Genomic DNA, 23,573 nt, shown 5'->3' on the forward strand with positions numbered 1-23,573 from the left:
CTGCCTGCACCATCTCTCCCTCTGCCTGCACCATCTCCCTCTCTGCCTGCACCATTCCTCCTCCTCCGCCTGCACCCCTCCTCGCCTGCTGCTTTTTTAATCCTTTTCTCGTCGCCTTCTCCATCCCTCCATCTCCCCCCGCCTGCACCATCTCTCCCTTTGTCTGCACCATCTCCCATCTGCCTGCACCATCTCTCCTCCGCCTGCATCATCTCACCCCCTGCCTGCACCATCTCACCCCCTGCTTGCATCATTTCTCCCTCAGCCTGCACCATCTCACCCTCTGCCTGCACCATCTCACCCTCTGCCTGCACCATCTCCCCTCTGCCTGCACCATCTCTCCCTTTATCCACATCATCTCCCCTACACCTGCACCATCTCTCCCTCTGCCTGCACCATCTCTCCCTCTGCCTGTACCATCTCCTCCTGCACCATCTCTCCCTCTGCCTGCACCATCTCTCCCTCTCCCTGCACCATCTCCCCTCCGCCTGCACCATCTCACCCTCTGCCTGCACCATCTCACCCTCTGCCTGCACCAACTCCCCTCCGCCTGCACCATCTCACCCTCTGCCTGCACCATCTCACCCTCTGCCTGCACCAACTCCCCTCCGCCTGCACCATCTCCCCCTCTGCCTGCACCATCTCACCCTCTTCCTGCACCATCTCACCCTCTGCCTGCACCATCTCCCCTCTGCCTGCACCATCTCCCCCTCTGCCTGCAGCATCTCACCCTCTGCCTGCAGCATCTCACCCTCTGCCTGAACCACCTCACCCTCTGCCTGCACCATCTCCCCTCCGCCTGCACCATCTCACCCACTGCTTGCACCATCTCCCCTCCGCCTGCACCCTCTGCCTGCACCATCTCCCTCTCTGCCTGCAGTGTCAACAAACATCACCACACGCCGAGTACAACATGCGGCTTAATCATGGAACAGTGCAAACCCCGACAAGTCTTGACTTCCCCAGAAGAACAACGATTATTATATTTTTGAGGAGCATCTGGCCAGAAAAGTGAGCAGAAGCGCAACTTTACTGATGCTCCTGAGGGTACCTAACAGTGACCGTTGCACATCTTCAACAGGGGGGGGGGATGTCTATCACCCATGTCTGCAGGGGGCGCTCTAAACGCCACCACCCCAACCCGGTTCTGTCTTCGACTGACAATAGGCCCACCCGGACATCGACAATAAAAGTGGCCCGCATTACCGACCCAGATACGTAAATCAACTGGCCCTCGTCTGCACATCTCATAGCAAATCCGGGCAGTGTGGGAATTGCAAACACAAGTTGTACAGGTGTTTTGTACGGCATGGGGGGCTGTATGCGTTAGCACTTCCTGCAGACCGTTTGTAGCACTATCTGGGATATCATTAGCATACACCAGCCCACCAGACCACAAGACAGCATAACAAACAGCCCATACATCGTCCCACACACTGACCTGTCACACCAGCCCTTCTGGCCTTGTCAGACTGGCCTCTGAACCAGCCCGACCCAACCTATACACTACAGACAGAGCTCAGGTCTGCTGTTTCCAGAATTCAGAATCCACCGATTTTGGCTGATCTCAGCAGATCCAAACTACGGACAGATGTTTCCAATTTCTTAATAAACAAATACATTTTCCAGTCGCTTTGATCATAAGAAATATGGTTGGTTATTGTAAATTTCGAATAACATCCGAAAACTTGCATTCCAATGGACAATGCAGAAAATGAAAGTGAAACTTCAAAAAGTCCAACCAAGAGCTGGGTCCGAGCATTCAGAATCAGACCCCGCCCAGCTGCCCTTACCTGCCACGTGAGAAGCTCCATGCCGGGTACAGACCTCTCTCTCCTCCGGCTCAGAGTGCCGTGGGTACCAGACACCGAATGTGAAGACCTGGGATGGTAAACATATTCAGGGGGTGATGTTTAGCCCAGCAGTGTGCCACGTAACGGCCAGGTCTTTGTACACTGGCATGTGACAGCTGCTGCTCATACAGGCCATTTTCGATGACGACAGCTGGCATGACTGCACAATCTGAGGCATGGAGCGGGGCAGGAACGGAGACAGGGGGGCAACTGGCTCTTACCCGCCGAAAGCCACCGGCACACGAGTCTTTGGCAAGTGCCGGGGTAAAGTTAAGACAACAGAGGGCGCCCAGAGGCCCGAGGGGCCCACTGAACCTCGATTATTGTTCCATTTCACAGTTCAACCAGAGGCCGCAGCACAGGGCTCACATGAAGAAATCCACTCACTTGTGAAATGTAACATAAGCAAAGCGGCCTTCTAAGGCAACTTCCTTTGACCCTGACCTGTGGCAGTGCGTACTGCGTGCTGGTGGCTGCAGGAACTGACTGCGGCTGCGCTAATCTAACCAGCAGAGGGGCGTGGGTGATACTCCCTGATGACGTCAAGGAGCCTGGGAGAGCAGCCTCTGCGCTTGTCAGAGAGGCACAACATTTCATTAGGCCCAGGGTTCCTCCTGATGATAAAGCAAAGCAAATCAGAGCAGAGGCGAGGCGAGGCGAGGCTGCAGAGCTCAGCTGTGTTACATACACAGTGTAACCAGATGGTGTCACCCCATGGAGGGTGTCACCCGGTGCGGTCCGCACCCCCCGCACCCCCCTAGTGACGCCACTGTGACAAGGTAAAAGCCGTTTTTGCATGTACATCATATGGAGGAGCAGAGGGTGTGATTGTGTGTTTGTGTCCTTTCTAAAATGGGCTGTTCTTTTTCTTCTCAGTTACCGGTGGTCATGGATAGTCCCCCGACAGAGTGAGGTTCCTTAACCGGGCTACTAGAACACCACAGCGTTATTCCTGGCTTTCTTCCCCGTGCCCATCGCCATCCTAGCCTGTTTGTAGTCCAGCTGGGGTAAGGTGGGTCGGGTGGTGGTGGCTCATGTTGTCTCTGCGAGATTGCTTCACAGGTCAAAGGTAAGACTTGTGGGGTCCCGACAAATATTGTAGAGTGGAGTTGCGTAGAGTGGGGTGCCGTACAGTGGAATAGCGTGTAGTGGAGTGGCATAGAGTGCTGTAGAGTGGAGTGTTGTATACTGGAATAGAGTTTAGTGGAGTAAAATACAGTGGAGTGGCTTGCAGTGGAATAATGTAGAGTGGCATAGACTGGAGTGACGTACAATACAGTAGCATACACTGGAGTGGTGTGCAGTGTAGTAGCATACAGTGGAGTGCCATATAGTGAAGTAGTATACAGTGGTTTGGTGTAGAGTGGAGTAGCATACAGTGGAATAGCGTAGAGTGGTGTGGCAAACAGTGGAGTGGCGTAGAGTGGGGTGGCACAGAGTAGATTGGAGTGGAGTACCATTGAGTGAAACAGAGTGGAGTGGCGTAGAGTGGAGCGAAGTAGAGTTGAATACTGTAGAGCGGAGTGGCGCAGAGTGGACTGGCGCACAGTGGAGTAGAATACAGTGGAGTAGTGTAATGTGGAGATGCACACAGTGGATTAGCATGGAGCGGAGTGGTGTAGAGTGCAGTAGCATACAAAGGAATACCATAAAGTGGAGTAAATAGAATGGAGGGGGTAGAATGGAGTGGCGTACAGCTGAAATCTGTGGAGTGGCATAGATTGCAGTGACGTATAGTGGAGTAGGGTACATTAGAATAGTGTGCAGTGGAGTGGCATTGTCATAGAATGGAGTGGTGTGGAGTGCTATAGAGTAGAGTGGACTGTCATAGAGTGAAGTGACGTGTCGTAGAGTAGTTTGACTTCACACATCGGAGTGTCATGCTGTACAGTGAAGTAGAGTGGCATGTCGTACAGTGGAATGTTGTGTCATACAGTGGAGTGGAGAGGAGTGGTGTGTCGTACAGTGGAGATTAAAGAGATATAGTGTGAAAATGGCTGGATTGGTGTACATGAAATTTTGAAGGAATGTAGACTATTGTGTGCAGAGTAGTGTAAGGCAGCTACTTGCGCTTCTCCATATTTACCAGGTAACGCAGGGCAAAACATGCTGGCATTGTGTTGCTTGGTAAATTTGACTTAAGAATTGTGTTGCCCTTACGACACCATATGTGACACAAGTCTAACAAAACACAATGATAAATCTGTTCCTTAGTGATATATTGGGCCATGGTATACCGAGGCAACGTCTCGGTATACTGCTGTACATGCTGATGACAAGGCATTATATGATTGGCTAATGGCTGCATTTATAAAATTAAAAGGCAGCCATATTCTTTTTACAACACTTTAGCTGTGTTCTTCGGTGGGACCTCAAATATAGGTGAGTAGTAGGTTTTATTGTTGTTCCATACCTTTTACCACTTTATTAAAGTGGTAAAAGCTAGGGAAATTCATTTATATTTTTCTATATGTTTTCGAAAACGTTTACGGATGACGGCGCTAATACCGTGCTTTTTAACAAATGTACATTTAAAAAATATTTTCTCGTTATTTAACTTCGGCCCAGATGTACAAACATTAGAAGCACCTATTTCCTAACTGCCATTCTCTCAGAATCGCAATTAGGAAATCAGTATTCCTAATGTATGAAACTTATTGAGTTTCATTTAGGGATTCCTTGTGGGTTACAAATCGACCTAACTCGTGAATATTAATGAGGCAGGAATCACAGCCATCACAGGGATGGTGGCCTGCTGAGGTCAGCAGATCAACATGTCTGTGATTGTCTTTTAATAAAGCAATCTTTTTTTAATGCAGCCTGTTTTCCGTAAAGGAAAACAGGATGTGTTTAAAAAGAAAAAATTTAAACCTTGAAGTTTCATTTTTTAAGTGCAGGCAGTGGGGACCACTGTGCACTCTTTAAAAATATTATTATTTTACATTGTCAAGGGACCCCTTCCGCTTTCTGAATGAGTTACCACCAGTTTTAAACTGGTGGTAAAGTACTGCTGTTTTGCAACAGGAAGTTGGTCGCAAAACAGTAATACATACCATACCGATTCGGTATTCGGAAGGGATGCCCTAAACACCCTCTTCCAAATACCGAATCTCAAACGCAAAATGTGATTTGGCAATCAGTTACCGAATCGCATTTATGCGTTTTGTACATTTGAAAAAGCATTATTCAGGTACCAAATGGCCCAATTCTGCAAATCGGGCCGTTTACAACCAGAAAAATGCTTTGTACATTTGGTCCAGCGTGCTTTTTAAATCCATGGTTTTTGTACATAGGTCAATTTATCATTAAATCCCTGATTTTCTGGAAACCGAGTTCAGAATGCATAAAGCGCAAAGTCTCCTGCAGTCCGCTCAGATTCTTGACTTTTAGGGCCTCAAAAAACAATTGTCATGGTGGATGACAGGGGTGTCTTTGTTGCCATGGCAAAAGCTTAAAATACTTTCCAGGTGTCTAGGTAGCCGTGGCCAAAGCTTTCAATACTCTCCGGGTGTCTTGGTAGCCATGGTCAAATCTTTCAATGTTGTCTGGGTGTCTTGGTAGCCACGTCCAAAGCTTTCATAATATAACAAATTATTTGTCATGGAAAATACAGTGAATATAGGACACTGAAGCCTGCATGGGCCACAGGCTTAAAGTCATTAACACATTCTCTAATAAACTTAGGTCAAGTACTGGGGATGCAAGAGGGGTTAGTGACACAGAGAACACAAAAGCAAAGTTGGACACTGAGTAGGATCCACAGACTCAGAGCAGATATATATGTTGGCAAGCATGCTGGCTTAGGTACCCATGTGTTCTCAGCTAATTTATCAGATCATTTCTCACTTCCCCTATATAATGTGCCAATGTGTATCTAACGTTTCGTGTGAGTTCAGAGCAAATCCTATGCCTTGCACTGTGCATGGGGGATGATTTAAGTAGCATGATTAAGGATGGTATTAAATTAGGTCAATATGCACTAATGTCACACTATAAAATATGTTAATAGAAAATAAAAGCTCTTTTCCAACATCATTCATTCTTCTTGTGATTTCAATTCCTGCAACACAGGTTATTTGTTGCACTTGCTGACTGCACAGCTGTTTTCTGAGCTTCCTGTTTGCTATTAGGGTAACAACAGCTCCATTCACTGGCGACCAGCAGTCCTCCCAGAAACGTAGAGCACCTGCCATTGCACATGCTATAAAGGGATCCGCGGCACTTGACTTCTCTATGGTAAGTGCCAGTGAACGAATGCACGGCGGTGGGACTAAGCTCGTGATCTGAACCTGGCCAACACTGTCCCTGTCTCACCCTTACTCATGTAACAGCATAACAGCTAACACTGCTTTCATTACTCCCTTTGATGTTCTGATCACTGGTTTGATGACAGATTGGCCCAGCTGATGTCCACTTTCAGATCAGCTGCAGAGAAAAACAAGGGTGATAACAGTCAATCAATAAAGCGGGAGACCTCCACCGAACCAACAGCCCTGGGGTGTTGTGAGTAGTGATCAAAGTGTACATTTACAAGCTGCAAGGTCAAACGTCCTTGGTAAATTAATCCCAGCCTTTCATGCTTCTGATTTCACCAATTATGATGGCCAATCTGGTATGTTGTACTATATAGATTTGTCACGAGACCTCTTGGCGGTGCAATACAAGATTTTCATTAAATTGCTCCGCGAAGAGTATTCTACTCTGCTGGATATAGTTGATGACCCAAAGTGGAACTCCTTTTAATATGGGTTACTATGTTTGCCTAGCCTAGCTAGGCCTTGACACAATTGATGCTTTGGGGCACCTGATCGATGTTCGTATGGCACAGGTATTTTTACTAGGTACTGCAGAAGATAGCTCCTGCATACCCAAGTAAATTCAGGAAGTCATGCCTAGGGCTCCTCGCTTCTCCTTGAGTACACAAGGCATGTGTGTGGCATTTAAAAGAGGAACTGAGGTTCCCTTTGTTGTGGGTCTCAATCTATGTGTCCAATGTATATGCATAAGCACAGGTTTGTGGGTTACCATAGGGACAGCTGTAGATCTGTCAGGTTACTCTCAAGGAGAAGGGAGGGACTCTGTGGGGCATATTTACAAGAAAGTTGGGAAGCGTGTTGTTAAGCCAAGAAGGCTAACGACACACTTCGTCACTTTGGAAACTCAGGGCTACACCATATTTACTAGAATTTGATGCAGCCCTGCGTATCCCCCTGCGCTGGTGCTGAATTAAGCTGCCTAGTGCCTACACATGCACCCTTGCACCGTAGTGCAAGAGAGCCTGTGTTGAGGGGAAGAATGGTTATGTGTAGGAAGGTCCCCCTTCCTGCATAAAAACAATCTTTAAATGCCGTTTTATAACTTCTATGTGTGCTGCTTAATAATAAACAAGGTGTACTGACTGTAAACGTTCCAGTTATGGGAAGACACAGAAGCCTGTGCTGACATTCTGTGTACATGTAGACTGCATATGTGTGTACAGTGAGCGTACCATTCCTGTAAGGTAGCAATATATGAGTCTGAATAATGAAGCCAGTGGGATCCATATTGGATGCCCTTGGTTTAGCATGGCATCAGGGGGAGGATGAGAACATCTTGCCCAGAAAGTGTTTAGCATGCATTACAGTGACTGGGCGGTGGAGATTCAGACCCTGATGTTAAGTGGATGGAGACAAGGCTACCTTTAAATATTCAATGAATACGTTGTTAGCAAGGAGATGCTGATTAGCTCTTCCTGACAAGGAAGATTTGGTGGATGCTAGACGAGAAGGATGGTACTGCACTTTCTACTGTTCAAGGAGAGAACGTTTCTAGGTCAGGCGTGCCCTTTTGTCGATCCATGATTACTGCTTCAGGAATGACAGAGTGAATGGGCCTCCCAGTCCGTCTGTTCAGTACTTGGTGACAACTGCCCAAAGATGTCACCAAATAAAGTGTGTTAACAAAAACAGTGGTCCTAGGCCTAAATTAATTCAATGATCATATCAAGCAGTATTCCATAATTTTTCTGAGTTGGAGCCTAAGTAATTATTGCTCTTTAGAGAAAATCTAGATTTATTCATGCAATCACAGAGCCCAACAACTGTGTCATATTCATAGAAAATATATTTTTATTTTACTGAACTAAACTTATAACCTCTTAAAATTCAAAGGTTTTCAAATTTGCAATTTTATCAGGTTTTTTCATTATTTACAACATTTTAAAGGTACGTATAAAAGGTGCTCAAGGAGAACGTGCATAAAGTAAGTGCTCGAAAAGTTGGCGCAAGTGATTCAAGAGAAAGAAAGAAGAGTAAGTGACAATTTTTACAAGTGAGTATACTTATTCAGTACTACTAGCAATTCAAAATAGCCTGTCCACTTTCAGAAGTTCACAATCCAGTGTATCAAATCATCAGTCTTTTTTACACGTTTTTACACTGGATGTATAGTGATCCAGGGAGTATTGGTAAGGGTGTCGACGTTTCGACCCGACTTAATGCCTTGGGGAAAACTGAAACCTCTGCTGGCGGGTCTTCTTCAGGACTAGGGAGCACCCTCCGTACCTGACATAAACCAGTACCCTAAAGGTAGTGCAAGCGGTCGTCATCAATAACCGACCCAGGATCTATGTATCCTACTTTCTGATTGGAATCCGTTAGAATTAATCCAATTTAAATTGGCGGTGCGTTCTCTCAGTCTATGTCTTCAATGGTAAGATTGGTTGTACAATGCCGCCAGGGTAATTCTAATCTCCAGGATAATGAATTCCGAAATTTATGGACTCCTTCACATTATTTTTAAGGCAATCCAATAGACTGAGAGAACGCACCGCCAATTTAAATTGGATTAATTCTAACGGATTCCAATCAGAAAGTAGGATACATAGATCCTGGGTCGGTTATTGATGACGACCGCTTGCACTACCTTTAGGGTACTGGTTTATGTCAGGTACGGAGGGTGCTCCCTAGTCCTGAAGAAGACCCGCCAGCAGAGGTTTCAGTTTTCCCCAAGGCATTAAGTCGGGTCGAAACGTCGACACCCTTACCAATACTCCCTGGATCACTATACATCCAGTGTAAAAACGTGTAAAAAAGACTGATGATTTGATACACTGGATTGTGAACTTCTGAAAGTGGACAGGCTATTTTGAATTGCTAGTAGTACTGAATAAGTATACTCACTTGTAAAAATTGTCACTTACTCTTCTTTCTTTCTCTTGAATCACTTGCGCCAACTTTTCGAGCACTTACTTTATGCACGTTCTCCTTGAGCACCTTTTATACGTACCTTTAAAATGTTGTAAATAATGAAAAAACCTGATAAAATTGCAAATTTGAAAACCTTTGAATTTTAAGAGGTTATAAGTTTAGTTCAGTAAAATAAAAATATATTTTCTATGAATATGACACAGTTGTTGGGCTCTGTGATTGCATGAATAAATCTAGATTTTCTCTAAAGAGCAATAATTACTTAGGCTCCAACTCAGAAAAATTATGGAATACTGCTTGATATGATCATTGAATTAATTTAGGCCTAGGACCACTGTTTTTGTTAACGCTCTGTACCCAGGTCCCAGACTGGTTTGGGATACCCCATTTTTGATAATGGTTACCAAATAAAGTGTGGCTGTGTCCATTGACTGCTGATGAGGGATGCAAAGTGGTGCTGTCGGTGCGAGCGGTAGCAGGAAAGAAGATGCATAGCTGCTATGTGGACCCTAGTTGTTTTGAATGGCCACAAATACATATTGCAGCTGAGTGAAGCCAGGCTGGCCTGGAAGGCTGCACCTGCGGAAGAAGCCATGCCATACCATCTAGACCTACCATGCTGTATCTGTCCATTGACGCTGGTGCCAAGGAGAGTCTTTCACTAGGATGGAAGGCACAGGTTGCACCTGTCAATCCGCCAATCTGTGAGACCATTGCACGGGCGAGGTTTCACCTGTAACTGAAGACAAGAATGAAGACATGCTCTTAAAAATTTGAGGCTAAAAACTTGCAACTTTCTACTAAACCTGAGAAAGATCTATTGAACTGAGTTGCCATATAAACCCATGACTTTAACAGTGATGTAATCTGAGCATAATTCATGCCTCTGTCACAGAATACTGGAGAATATAGTTGCTAGGATCACCCTGGTTGGGACCGAATATTGGAATGGGAGTGTAGCATTTACTGACAGCAAGCAGGGATACACACCTAGATTTCCTAATTTAACTGAATTGTGTACTAGTTAGTCTGCCGTGAGATTAAAGGCACTTGCTTTTTTACAAACTACAAGGATTAGGCTGGGCATTAAGGTTTTGTCTCTGTTGATTGGCTTTTAGGCTCTATGCTCTTGCCCGTCCTCACTACCTTCCTGAAAAGCCCATGGTTCCTGACCCTCACCACCCTGAGAGTCAAGTCCAGAACGGGTTGTACTTGACATAGTTTGCAGAGCCATAGCAGGGCAGATCCCTGGAACGCCAGTGGCACACCAACTCAACCATCATGGTTGGGGCCATGTGACCACTGTCTGCCCTTTGACTCCCTCAACGGGGTTTGACAGAAACAATACGTCTGCTTGCAGACAACTAAAGATGTCTATGGTGAAGACCTAAAAATGAACTGATTAATAATAAACATTTTGGGACTAATTCACAAAAGCAAACTGAGACGAAAGTCTATCTTTACAACTTTCGGTATTCACAAAGGGCATTTACCACCCATAAATGCCCTTTGTGAATACCAAAAGTCGTAAAATTAGGCTTTCTGTATTCACAAAGGGCATTTACGAGTAGTAAATGCTCTTTGTGAATACCACAAGTCGTAAAGATAGACTTTTGTATTAGTTTACCTTTGTGAATTGGGCCCAACATTTCAAAATAGTGCTAAAACATTTCCTGGTTTTCGAAGTTTACGTTTTCTATAATATCTGCTTATATTAGAGGTACATTATGGTCCCACTTTTACTGGTAGTGCAGAGCCTGTTCTCTGGAACTGGTGAGTAAGTATGGGCGAATTTTGCGGATCTGCGGTCCGCGAATTCGTGCGAAATGGCAAAAAAAGTCTGCGAATTCGCGGATTTTCCCGCGATCGTGCAGATTTTTTTGCGATTTCCATCTACTCAACTGGACTACTTGCCTTTATGAAACAACAACGGTCCCATGCAAGTGATTCATTTTTTTTTTTTTTAATTTTTAAACCCTAATTATAAGTACTCTTTTTTTTTTTAACAAATCTTTATTGAGATTTTACCCCTTTTTCATTTTTTTTACAACGTGGTTACACCCCCCAACCCCCCCCTGACAACCCCTCTTCCCGGTACAGGCAACATTTTGGAATATTTGAAAATTAACAGTAAAAATAAAGAGTTATAAAGAAAAATGGAGAAATACAGGCTTCGAAGAGTAAAAACAAGAAGAAATACATAATAACATTCCTAAAGCACTCAATATATCTCGACCTAATTAGTCTATGCTGGGTTCCCTAGCCATAATCTAACTGGTTCCCAAATTTTCAATCCCTTTACTTGTCATGCAAGTGATTCAATACACGACAATGAATATGGACGAGATCAGTACCATATTTAGAGCGACATGTCCAGCCGGATAGAGGTTTTGACCCAACTGTGTTTGGGTACAGGCTTGTGCCCTATACTGGTGATTTGTTGAAGGTAATCCTTTTGTAAATGTAAATTTGTCAATGGAGTAAAAAATTGAAGACCTCTGTCCGGCTGGACATGTCGCTCTAAATATGGTACTGATCTCGTTCATATTCATTGTCGTGTATTGAATCACTTGCATGGGACCGTTGTTGTTTCATAAAGTATGTTCCCCGAGGTCCTATGCTGACTTAATTGGGGCCCCTTGTTGTTTCTAAACATAACTTTGCGCAATCGGATGATTGCAAGGGCTTTTGCTTGCCTTCCACTTCTCCTAAGTGGGTGTACACCTCCCTACCCCTACGTCTATTGGGTCTATACACACTTATACACCTTGTCCCCTCTTTCTTTACCACTTGGCCACTTGACCCAACTGTGTTTGGGTACAGGCGTGTGCCCTACACTGGTGATTTGTTGAAGGTAATCCTTTTGTAAATGTAAATTTGTCAATTGAGTAAAAAATAGAAGACCTCAGTCCGGCTGGACATGTCGCTCTAAATATGGTACTGATCTCGTCCATATTCATTGTCGTGTATTGAATCACTTGCATGGGACCGTTGTTGTTTCATAAAGTATGTTCCCCGAGGTCCTATGCTGACTTAATTGGGGCCCCTTGTTGTTTCTAAATGTAATTTTGCCACCGCGCCAAAAGGCGCCAAGGTCCCTCGAGTGAGCTGTCCATTATAGTTGGGAAAGGGCGGGAAGACGTTTGATACCGCTAGTGTGTGGTGCGGGGCTTCTATGCGGGTTCACATGCCTCTTGTGTATAAGCTCAGAGAGCGAGCAGGGCAGCAGGTAAGGAGAAAGAAGCCTCCTGGTCACAGGAACTACACGGGGTTGCGCTCGAGAAACTCATGGATTCAAAGACCTCCCTTGAGTATTTCTGCTAATTTCCGACGGCAGATATAGGGTTAAAGCACACTTGACCAGCCTCGACCGTGCTCACTAATGTTTGGGCTGATTAAAACGTTACTGAATTTGAGCTTCAACTTGGGCACCTGCTACATCTGTAAGTGCTTCCTGTTGAGTTGAGGTTTAATTTTTGTGACAGGAGCCTCGTGCCAGAAGGATTCCTGGCCTGCATAGTTATCCACGAAGATGCCACCATTTTGTGCAATACCTCTACTCAACTGGAGTACTTTCTACTGGCTAATCAGTAAGTGCTACCTCGTTGGGGAAATGATAGTGCTTTTCCTACACTGCAGCTGCGTAAAGGGCCAGAAGATTTGTCTCTACTGACCATATGTGCCTGTAACTTGCCACCGCGCCAAAAGGCGCTGAGGTCCCTTGAGTGAGCTGTCCATCATAGTTGGGATTGGAAAAGGGCGGGAAGACGTTTGATACTGCGAGTGTGTGGTGCGGGGCTTCTGTGCATGTTCGCATGCCTCTTGTTTATAAGGTGAGAGAGTGAGCAGGGCAGCAGGTGAGGAGAAAGCAGCTTCCTTGTCAGGAATTGAGGAATTGCGCCTGCCTAGGATATGAGACTACGAGTCCCAGAAGGCTCAGAGGAGAGATGCAAGGCTAAAAGACACAAACGAGCAATTCAGCGCGAGCGTAATTCTTAGTCGTTTCTGGGTTTCTACAGCGTAAGCTAGACGCTGGTTGTGAAGACGGCGAACTTGGATATTGCCGTTCCCTTCGTTCGAGTGGAATTCACCCGAAGCGGAGCATCGTGGAATCAGGACACCGACGGATGCACGGTAGGGAGAGTAGAGATGGGGATCCGCTATAACTCTCAGGATTTCCAAGAGGGTGTTTGGAAACTACAGGCTGCTTCAGCCCCCTCAAGGCGGCTCTGCTGTTTAAGAGCCCGAGGCTGATCAGCGGATTCTCTCCGGACGGAGGGAGGTCGCGGATGGCACATAGGATTTTGTGTTCTTTTTGAAAACATTTAGAGTGACCCTGCAGCGTGTTGATCCCCATCGAGGAGGAGCGCTGGGTGAGACTATTAGTTGTAAGGCGGCGGTGGGTTAGACACCGTGGAAGCCAAAACTGTGTTATTTTCTATTTTTGTTTTAGGGCGGGACATGACTTGAATTACCAGGTAGTGCTGGAACTACAAGACATTTTTCTCCTTGGTCAATGGGAGGTTTCCTCTCACGTCAGTACTGGGAGTTATAGTTGTGACTTAAGTCCTCATCCCTCAAATAAGGGCTGTTTTGAATTTCCGCTGGTTGTCGAGAGGCCTTGGTTTTCTATTTGGTTGTTTGGATCTGCATTCAAGGTAAACAGGGTTAGCGAGAATTGATAAGAGTAGACGTTATTCCTGTCTGTGGTATGTTCATGGTGTCTGCTTGTGTATTTCAGATCCTTTATCCCTGAAGTCCCTTCCCGTCCTTGTCCCCTGTCTGATCTGACCTGAACTCAGTGTTTTTATATTTTGAGTTCGGAACGATCTGGAAGTGGACCCCTTATGTCATCTGCCTGATTCCTGAGGAGTGGTAAAGTCCTGACAGAATTACGCACCCAAGAAGGTTGCTCCTCCCGATCAGGTTGGTGGACATAATGACCACTTTAGAAGACATAATGCAGGCCTTGGCGACCTTACAGCAGGACCTGGCCGCTTCGAGGTTAGAGACTGCTGCATTACGTGAAAGAGTAGATAGAACCAACAGAAACCCCTTTGACGCTAGCGGGCTGTGGCTCCCCCCATACAGGTCACGGTAGCACCTCCTATACCTCTAGCCACCCCGGATAGGTACGCAGGGGACCCTCAAAAGGTCCAGGTGTTTATTACACAAATATTGATGCATTTTTCCTGTCGGCCTTCATCGTTTCCTACCAATCACTCAAGAGTGGCGTTTGCCATCTCATACCTCAGTGGAGACGCAGCAAATTAGGCTGTTCCCTTAGTACGCAACAACCACGCTGTACTGTCTGATTGGGATGCCTTTCGAAGCGCGTTTAAGGGGGTGTTTGATAGGAGGACGACCTCCTTTAGTGCAGATAAGAAATTGCTGTCCTTACGTCAAGGAAAAGGTGACTTAGTTACAAACCTCACCAACTTCAACCAGTTGGTGGCAGATGCGGCCTGGCCTGAGGAAAAACGAATGGCCCTGTTCTATCAAGGTTTATGTGGAGAACTTAAGGATGTGATAGCGAGGATTGACCCTCATCCCGCACCTGTGCGGATTTGGTTAGCCTGTCTTTGCGCTTAGATGGGCGCATTAGTGATAGAGGTGTCGACAAGGGAAGTAAAAAACTGGGGGAAACAGGAGGGGAGCCTATGGAAATAGGAGCAGTGAGGGCTCCGGTGTCACGCACAGAAAGAGAGAACCGACGCACACAGGGACTGTGTATGTATTGCGGAAAAAGGGGCCATTACGTGCGTGAATGCCCTACTAAACCAAAGACACAGAACCCTTCTTTTCGCTCTAAAAGAGCAGCGGTGTCCAAAGTGGGTACAGAGGGAGGATTATCTGAGAGTGCACAGGTGGCAGAAAGACCAGGTATGAGAATTCCCTCACTGGCCTCCGATCTCCAGTCTGCCTCTGAGGCACACATGGTGTTACAGGGCGAATTGGTTGTGGGCACACAAGTCCATCAGGTGTTGGCTATGTTGGACTCAGGGGCCACTGGCAACTTTATCGATAGCGGTTTGGTACATATGTTGTCATTAAGGGAGGTGCCACGGACAGTTCCAGAAGAAGTAGTGGCGGTGCACAGCAAGCCTTTAAATTCGGGCTTGATCACCACGCAAACAGAAGAGATGAGATTAGTCCTCTCAGGTGGGGGGAGGCAACACACGGAAGACATAGTTTTGAATATTATAGACGCACCCCAGTATGAGCTCATACTGGGGATGCCTTGGTTTTGCCGCCATAATCCCGCGGTGAACTGGGCAGACAGGGTGGTGAGCTTTCCCGCAGACTTTTGCAGTAACCAATGCCTGAGTGAGGAAAGATCTCCCACGACTGAGTTGGCATCTTCATGGTGTGGTGCTACAGTTGTTGAAAAAGAGGTTAGTTTACCTCCGGAATACCAGGCTTTTGCTGAACTCTTCAACAAAGCTAAAGCAGAGAGACTAACGCCACATCGACGGTACGACTGTCGAATAGACCTAATAGACGAAGGCGTTCTCCCGGCCTGCAGAGTATATGCGTTATCGGAACCAGAAATAGCGCATCTTCGTGCTTATCTGGATGAATATGTCAAGTTGGGGTTCATCCGTCCTTCTAGGTCTCCGGCTGCATCCCCTTTGTTTTTTTTATATCGAAGGCCAATGGGGATTTGAGAGCCTGCTGTGATTATAGGATACTGAACAAAAACACCATTAGGAATGGGTACCTGCTCCCCCTCATTAGTGTGTTGTTGGATAAAGTGCGTGAGGCTGTGATTTACACCAGATTAGACCTGCGAGGAGCGTACCATTTGGTGCGTGTTAGACAGGGTGATGAGTGGAAAACAGCTTTTAAGACAAGATATGGGCTGTACGAGTATCTGGTAATGCCGTTTGGGCTGTGCAATGCCCTAGCGGCATTCCAGTACTTCTTGAATGAGGTGTTGGCCGAGTATGTGGACTCATTTGTTATCGTATATTTAGATGACATTCTCATCTATTCTGAAAAGACACAGGACCATTATCAACACGTGTGTAGAGTATTAGAGAGACTCCAGAAACAAGCTCTCTTCTGTAAACTCAGCAAGTGTGAGTTCGGGGTGAATGAGGTGGAGTTTCTCGTGGTAAACCTGATCCCAAAAGGACTGAGCATGTTAGAACGCAAAGTACAAGCGGTGCTGGGATGGCCGGCTCCCAAGAACGTCAGGGAAGTGCAGAGCTTCCTGGGGTTGGCGAACTTCTATAGACGCTTCATCAGTGATTTTTCACAAAAAGCGGTACGGGACCCATCACGTGTCTGCTTAGGAAGGGAACGACATTTGCTTGGAACAACGAGGCAACCAGGGCGTTTGAGGTCCTCAAGAAAGCTTTCACCGCGGCCCCCGTGCTGAGACATCCTCGTCTGGAGACGCCATTCATCGTGGAGGCGGATGCCTCCAACGGTGCCATTGGCGCAGTTCTTTCCCAAAGAGATAAGGATACGGGGCGGTTGCATCCAGTAGCATATCTGTCCAAGAAGTCAGATGCAGCAGAATGCAACTACACCATTGCAGAAAAGGAGCTCCTATCCATCAAAAAGGCGTTTCAGGAATGGAGACCGTACCTGTTGGGAACCCGTCATCCAGTCACTGTCTACTCGGACCACAGGAATCTTCAGTACATGCAGTCTGCTCGTCATCTCACCCAGAGGCAGATGAGATGGACTCTCTTCTTTGCGGAATACGATTTTCATATCACATTCCGTCCCGGAGTCGACAATCGTAAGGCTGATGCCTTATCTCGACAGTTATGCCCAGGAGACCAGGAAGCTCACGCCCCCATGGCCATCATCCCGAAGGAGAAGGTTATCTGTGTAGTGAAAGCTGACTCATTCTTGAAAGAGATGCGCGAAAGCTGTTCACCAGAAGGATGGGTGAACTGGGCGGAAGGCACAGAGGGACGAAGAGTGAGGGAAAGCCTTCCCTTCTTCAAGAACAAGTTGTTTCTGCCTACTCAGGTGCTGCGGAAGAAGGCATTCGCTTGGTGTCATCATTCGCCTTTGGCCGGTCATCCAGGGATAAAGAAAACCCTAGAACTGATGCAACAACATTTCTGGTGGAAAGGCATGGCAGTGGTGGTCAAACAATGGGTGCTACAGTGCGAAACCTGTGTCAGAGGGAAATGGGACAACACCAAATACAGAGGTAAACTCATGCCCATGCCCACGCCCCCTTGTCCCTGGCACACCATTAGTCTTGATTTCGTTACAGGGCTGCCTGATGAAATGGGCAATACCGCAATACTGGTAGTAATCGACAGCCTGACCAAGATGGGTCACTTTGTGCCTTGCAGGAACTTGCCCACGGCAGGTCAGACAGCCCAGCTGTTGTTGAGCGAAATTGTGCGTTTGCATGGACTACCGAAGGTAATCGTGTCGGACAGGGTTCTTCAGTTCGTCGCTAGTTTCTGGAGAACTTGGTGTAAAGCCCTACAGATAGAGTCTGCAGTCTCCACATCGTTTCACCCGCAAATAGATGGGCAGACCAAAAGGCTTAATCAGACACTAAAGAAGTACTTGCGGTGTTATTCCAGGGAGGCTCATGAGTCGTGGATCTCTTTGTTGTGGTTGTCCGAGCTCTCGCACAACAATGCTGTGCATGGCTCTACAGGAGTCTCTCGCTTTATGGCCCACTTCAGTCATTCGGGAAGGACACTCCCTGTGGCCATCCCAGCAGAGGTGAAAGATCAACCAACGGTACAGGCATGTATCAAGGCCTTGGGGCAGATCCACAAGAAGATGACGGCACACTTGCTGAGGGCTAACCTGGAATACAAGAAATGGGAGGATCGACGGAGAGTGGCGGGACCCGAATTCAAGGAGGGGGATTGTGTGTGGCTGTCCACTAAGAACATTCGGTTCAAGCTCAGGAGCATTTTTCACCCCTGTTTCATTGGTCCGTATGAAGTAATACGGAGAGTCAATCCTGTGGCATACAAGCTCCGGTTTCCTGGGAGTCTTAGAATACACCCGGTGTTCCACTGCTGCCTACTGAAGCCGGAGGGTCCTGCAAGGAGGAAGGCCCCTCCTCCGGTCTTAACAGATGATGGGGCTGAATACGAGGTGAGGAGGATACTCGACTCTCAGTTCTGCCGAGGTCGCTTGTGGTATCTGGTATCCTGGAAGGGGTATTCGGAGGAGGAGGATTCCTGGGAGCCCAGTAGCGGCGTGCATGCCCCTATTGTGGTTCGATCCTTTTATAGACGTTTTTCTGGGAAGCCGGGTTCTAGGAGGCACATGGGAGAGGGGCTGCTGTCAGGAATCGAGGAATTGCGCCTGCCTAGGATATGAGACTACGAGTCTCAGATGGCTCAGAGGAGAGAGGCGAGGCTAAAAGACACAAACGCGCACTTCCGCGCGTGCGTAATTCTTAGTCGTTTCTGGGTTTCTACAGCGTGAGCTAGACGCTGGTTGTGAAGACGGCGAACTTGGATATTGCCGTTCCCTTTGTTCGAGTGGAACTCACCCGAAGTGGAGCATCGTGGAATCAGGACACCGGCGGATGCACGGTAGGGAGAGTAGAGATGGGGATCCGCTCTAACTCTCAGGATTTCCAAGAGGGTGTTTGGAAACTACAGGCTGCTTCAGCCCCCTCAAGGCGGCTCTGCTGTTTAAGAGCCCGAGGCTGTTCAGCTGATTCTCTCCGGACGGAGGGAGGTTGCGGATGACACATAGGATTTTGTGTTCTTTTTAAAAACATTTAGAGTGATCTTGCAGCGTGTTGATCCCCATCGAGGAGGAGCGCTGTGCGAGACTATTAGTTGTAAGGCGGCGGTGGGTTAGACACCGTGGAAGCCAAAACTATGTTATTTTCTATTTTTGTTTTAGGTCGGGACATGGCTTGAATTACCAGGTAGTGCTGGAACTTCGAGACATTTTTCTCCTGGGTCAATGGGAGGTTTCCTCTCACGTCATTACTGGGAGTTATAGTTGTGACTTAAGTCCTGATCCTTCAAATAGGGGCTGTTTTGAATTTCGCCGGTTGGCGAGAGGCCTTGGTTTTCTATTTGGTTGTTTGGATCTGCATTCAAGGTAAACAGGGTTAGCGAGAATTGATGAGAGTAGACGTTATTCCTGTCTGTGGTATGTTCATAGTGTCTGCTTGTGTATTTCAGATCCTTTATCCCTGCAGTCCCTTCCCGTCCTTGTCCCCTGTCTGATCTGACCTGAACTCAGTGTTTTTATATTTTGAGTTCGGAACGATCTGGAAGTGGACCCCTTATGTCATCTGCCTGATCCTTAGGCGTGGTAAAGTCCTGACACTCCTGGTCACAGGAACTACACGGGGGTTGAGCTCGAGAAACTCAGGGATTCAAAGACCTCCCTCGAGTATTACTGCTAATTTCCGACGGCAGATATGTGTTTAAAGCACACTTGCCCAGCCTCGACTGTGCTCACTAATGTTTTGGGCTGATTAAAATGTTACTGAATTTGAGCTTCAACTCGGGCACCTGCTTTATTTATATCTGGAGGTGCTTCCTGTTGAGGTTTTATTTTTGGCCCACAGGAAGCACTTACAGAGTTAAGGCAGGTGGCCGAGTTGAAGCTAACTTTGTAACCATTTTAGAATGGCGCCAGCAAGCTGCCAGACTTGAAGTTGCAACTAAGGCAGGTGCCCGAGTTGAAGCTAACTTTGTAACCATTTTAGAATGGCGCCAGCAAGCTGCCAGACTTGAAGTTGCAACTTACAAGTACGCAACTTCAACTCTGGCAGCTTGCCAGCGCCATTCTAATATGGTTACAAACTTAGCTTCAACTCGAGCACCTGCCTTGTTAACTGTGCTGCCTGTGGGCCCAAAAAAAAAATCCGCCCGCGAGCGGATTTGAGGATTTTTCGGCAATTTCGCGCAATTCGCGAAATTACCAAAAATCCGCAAATTCCGCGAGCAGAACGGATTTTTGGCCCACACTTACTGGTGAGTAATATTTTGTCATACAGTTATGGGCGAAGTAAGGTAACATAAGGCAGTTTACAGTGAGTTTGGGCACTATTCATTGTAATTATTCCTTTATATACTTCAAAGCCAAAGACATCCCCTTCTTTAACGGGGTGAAGTTTAATTCTCACTGGTTATCTTTGGCACACACAGTACAGTTGATACATGAGCACAGTGTCATCCCTATTGCCAGTTCTGACCTTCACAAAACTGAATACATGAGCAAAAGGTTGTCATGAAGTGGCTCAAACAGACATCTTACTAGTGGGTCTGTCACTATAGATATTAAGCTCTTCAATGTGGTAAACACTCCTGTTACTCAATAGTGGGTTCCCTATTGTTGACACATATAATGACATCAGCTTACGTATAATTGGTATTTGAGATAGCGCATGCATACCAGTAGCATTACCTTGCACCACTGTTCCTTGTCTGGCTGAATGCCAGAGCTTGAATATATACTTAGAATGTGGAACATGTCCTTTTTGGGAAGAACTGGATGTCATGTGAGGGATAGAGATGTGATCTGAAGGTGTAGCAGTGTAGTTGAGGGTGTAGTTAGCTATGCATGTGTCACAGACAGCTTGTTATCATCATGCTTTTTACCTTTGGTTAGCAGGTGCATGGATTCCATATTCACTGATTTTGTCGCATGACAATAGATTCCAAGTGGCATGTATATTTAACTTGCCATCACTTTCCTGATGGAGAAATAACTTTTCAGAAGCTTCTGCTTGATGGTTCACTGAGTACAGCATTTGTGTGAACATTTTTGCTTAGTAGAGAAGGGCATTCTATTGGTATACCACAAAGGGTATTATATGGATTTCTATTCCATTTTAGAAATAATTTGGTGATGGTGTGCCAGACAGAGTGGTAAATCCACAAGAGTCTTACCCCGGAAATTCTAGGGATAACCACCAAAAATAATGTGGCTTTCATACTGGGATTAAGAAACAGAATAGGTATAAGAAATACACTATTGACTCAGGAGTGATTTCATTTGCATTATAGATCTTTTATTGCATTAGCCACATCTTCCCTATTCCAGGCCTTTTAAGTAGTACATGTACCAACATACTGTCTAGCGGGATATACGGTGGAACACTCATTGCTATAGTGCAGAATGTGGATGGATCTAGCAGATGATTGAAAAATAAGAAACAGACAAGCAAGGGATTTTTAAATTTTCATTCCGCAGAACATGACACATGCACAATGAAAATGTAGGTACTAAATTGGAATGACACGGTTCATGAATTCAATAGAACCGATTCTGTGAACCAAACAATGCAGACTATACGCCTATTCTGGACGGATCCTGCATAGAGGGTAAAGAGGAGGTGATGCCCCCTACTTTGTAGAGAATAGCAAGCGAACTGTGATTGTTACAAGATTGGGATGCAGTGTGTGAGTGAGTGACTTGTAAAGCAAGAATATAGTTGTTCTGGTGATGTTGGTAAAGGCAGTGGGCATTATTGCGACTAACGACATGAGAGATGCACCACATGCTAAACTGATGGCTTAGTAAATCCTAATAGTAATGTAAAGAAGGAAGTAATGAAAAATAGTAGAGCTATGGGCAGCATGAACACTAACAAGCATTGGAAAGCTGGCAAAAAGTGGAATACAAGGTGTATATGTTTAGAGCTCATGCTAAAGGTGATATGTCTGGCAGGCTGCTGGCACAAGGCAATCTGAATATACAATGGCCTAATGTAGAGGATGACTAATGAATAATTAATGAATTATTTGAGAGGTGCTGTGCATTCATTGTTACAAAAAGAAATGGTGGAAATATTATCCAGAGACCATCCTCTTAAATCATAAATATTGTTATGTTAATAATATTGTGGATCCAAATATCCCAGGTAAGATTATTGTTTTAAAAAATATTTTTTTAGTATTGTTGTGATTCATATCTTTTTTAGTGCATTGTTGGTTTTTGTGTATTTTAATATTGTGTATTTGTTTTTAAATTGTTTGTAGCTTTTTGGTATAATGATTTTAGGAGTGGGATGTTGGATTTATAGGAGAATAGGATGAGAAGTAGCTACACATTGTACATTTTTAAAAGCTTGTAATGTATTTAATTCTTTGTCTTAATTTTTGTTTTTCATTATTACATATTTTATAATAGATAACTTTTTTCATGAAAGTATCTTATTTTTAAATTGTTTTATCAATTATGTAAAATGTACATTTGTATATGTAAATTTTTTTAAAGATTTTTAAAACTGTTTTTCATATTAGTATTTTTGAATTTCTAAAAATATTTGAGGGAGGGTGTCATTTCATAAAATGTGTTGACTCCTTGATAGTTTAATCTATTGTTTTAGGTATTTAAATAATTCAATCTAATTAATTAGAATGTAATTATTGGTTTTAAATTAAAATGCTTTTGTAATTTGTTTTTTTACATTGGGAATTTTACATTTTTATATCTTTAAAATTTGAAGAAAATTAAGTTTGCTTTTACATTTGTTTTTCTTCAATTAATTATAGTTATTTATTTGAAAGTTATAGCAAATAATTGTTATTTTTTGAAGTTGTTCATTGTTACTTAGGGCCTCATTGTGATGGCGGCGGGCTCGCCACCACCATACGGTCGGTAGGGGTGTTCCATTATCCCAATGTAGTTTCCCCCACCATATTATGATGCCCGGGAATCGTTGGTGAAGCGTGGCCGTCGTAAAGACCGCCTACCACTGTTCCAACAGACAGTCTTTTTCCAACCGCTTGCCTGAACTAAAATATTGGCTTACAATGTGGCGGTTCCTTGCGGGCACCACTGTAGGGATTATGATATTCCTTTCCTCCATTTGTTTTGCGGTAGCCAACTGCAGCAAAAAGAATGGCAGAAACAGATTTGGGGGCCTGTAGTGGGCCCCCTTAATCACTGGTACAGGGGCATTTACCTTGGGGGCACCTATAGTGCCACTACATATCCCTGCCCCATGTGGCAGGCACTGCAGTGTGCCTGCCACGTAGTGCATGGATGTGTCTGCACCCTCTATTTTGTATTGTGTTGGTGGCTGCTGACCGAATCTCCGCCACAATGCAAAATATAGGTGATGCGCCGTGGTGGTCGCATCGTGATTAGGATTGTGGGGAGGCCGCTTCATAGGCGGCTGGTCCCAAATCGTAATGAGGTCCTTCGTTTTTTTCTGTTTTCTGTTTTTTTAGGGATATCATTACAGCGTTTTTGTGTAATGTATTTGTTTCAATGTAAGGTACGTTATAGGTCAGGGCAGCAGAGAGGGTCGGGCCACAACAGGAAGATGGATTTCCTCGCTATCCAAGCCCCGATCTAGGCTGGCTTAAACAACGGCCTACACTTATTCTTCTCAAGGTGACACCAGAGCCGCATCATTAGAGGGAATACCATCCATTGGTCTTAAACCAGTGGACACTGTGGCCAACTCACATCTCAGATCTAGACTTACCCAAGTTATCTGGATTTATCCACCTCCTCAGCTGAATGCTTTAAAAAGGAGGTCGGACTACTGAACCGTCTCAGCAGACGGGCCCTTATGAAGTCGTAGGGATGTCTCCCATAACAACGA

This window comes from Lissotriton vulgaris, chromosome 10 (genome assembly GCF_964263255.1).
Source record: "Lissotriton vulgaris chromosome 10, aLisVul1.2, whole genome shotgun sequence".
NCBI classification, from domain to species: Eukaryota; Metazoa; Chordata; class Amphibia; order Caudata; family Salamandridae; genus Lissotriton; species Lissotriton vulgaris.